Consider the following 2065-nt stretch of genomic DNA (forward strand, 5'->3'; position numbering starts at 1 on the left):
CCATCGGCGTGCCAAAAGCGGCAAACTGCTGACGCGTTTATATAGTATGTACCCTTATATTCACGCACTTGACAAATCGCCCGCATCAGCACTTCTGCGCCGCTGGATGCAGAATCAACACCGGTACACACCGGAATTACTTTGGACACATGACGGTAAACCAGTCATGCCAACGTCTAATTACCAAGGATCCACTGCTGGATATTCCACATTCCGAAAATACATACTCGACATTGTCGACAATGTCATTTCGTACGCCGTACACATCGCAGTATATCAGCTATATCTTGACCAATTTCCCAACAATTGGTGCAGGACTGGAACAAGTACTTAATTTCGCAAATACCTATATTTTATCAGTTTTATACGAAAAGTCCTAGGAAATACGGAGTGGTTATAGGAAACTCGCACAATGTAAAATTCTCCCGGCGGTATCGCACCGCAGCTGTGTTTCTGCACCTTAATTTCCGCCAGAAGCAATTACTATAAATATATTGCAGATTAGCAGTCCTATGCACACAAGGTGAAATATTCCACACGTTTATCTGAATATCCCGTAACAGAAAAGTGGAAAAGTTTGCTGTTTCAGAAGTCTTCTTTCTTTCATTATGACACACACCGGAACACTTTCAGTTGCAGCAGTGCCTTTCCGCGCGCAGCAGCATTGCAGTGCTAACAGTGCCTTGGCACGTCTGCCGGCAGCTGCCGCACTGTTGCCACAAGCAGCGCGTACTCCACACTACCGCTCCCGAAAGCGCGCCCGCCATGCGTCTGGAAGTCAAGTTTGTTTCTCTCGTCATCAACAGCTCGTTCGTAATGCGTGCCACTGCACTGCGTTACCACGTTTTTTTTAGAAGTTTCATTGCTAACCTGTTGCACGCGATCCTTGCCGATTCACTTTTCTACCTTAAAAACGTGCTGTTAGTCGATAAGCCAGCAGGATAAAAAGGATAAAGATCAAAATTCTCTTCAAAAGTATAAGGATGCATTAAAAATATTTCCTGCTGTTTACCGGAGCAGGATAACTACCTATAGAAGTATATGTAGTTGGCTTAACCGGCATCTGATTTGAAGCGCCTGTGTGATTGTTGGCATTTGTGTTTTCCACAGCATTTTAATACCTAACAGAACACGAAAATTAATATAAACATGAAAAAATATGCATAAAGACGTAAAAAACATTAATTTTTTATGTAGATTACAAAAGATTACAAATCTACATAAAAAATTAATGTTTTTCTTTGTCCGTAAAGTGTGACCACTATCGTGCGGCCTAGTGTGCGGCATCCGATTCGTAGCACTCGGTCAGACGTTAAAACATTGGAAATAATGACACTTTGCTCGATTTATCGATATCGCTTAGACGCTTACGAAAGCTTTCGTCTTGTAAATTATATAATATATTTTTAGGTACTTTTTTAGATAAAAATCAGTGTTCTTGTTTTTTGTTTACATCCATTATGCCAATGTTGCATATGTCTTTTAGCAGTAATTCTGAATAGAATGTACATGGAATTAGAAAAGCGTAAACAGAAAAATTTGTGCTGTTTCAGACGTCTTGCCTCGTCAATCTCATCCATTATGCTGCACGCATGTCGGCTCACTTCCGGTTGCAGCAGTATGTTTCCGCGCCTGCAGTATTGGAGTCCCGACACATCCGCCGCAACTGCCATACCACGGGCGCGTATTTGACACTGCCGCTCCCGACTGTGCCACCTTCATACGTCAGCCCGTCAAGTGAGCACTTGTCATCATTAACAGCTCTTTCGTAACGCGTGCCACTGCACTGCATCATCACTGTTTTTTTCCACCGCTGCCTTACTTATCTGCTGCACGCGATGGTGGCCAAATTGATTTGCACCTAAAAAAATTACTATCCAACCTGATTGACCATGAACATAAAACTACCAAAGGTTGAAAATCTCTTACGAAGTGGTAGGATGTATTTCGCGCTTTGGAATTCTAGCAGTAGCTGGCATAACCGGCATTTACTTTGTAGCGCTTCCGTAAATCCAAGCAGCGACTCTGCTCTGAAGTGGGACGAACAACCAATACGACAACATCG

This window comes from Paramacrobiotus metropolitanus, unplaced genomic scaffold (assembly GCF_019649055.1).
Source record: "Paramacrobiotus metropolitanus isolate TYO unplaced genomic scaffold, Prichtersi_v1.0 Parri_scaffold0000012, whole genome shotgun sequence".
In the NCBI taxonomy this organism is placed as follows: Eukaryota; Metazoa; Tardigrada; class Eutardigrada; order Parachela; family Macrobiotidae; genus Paramacrobiotus; species Paramacrobiotus metropolitanus.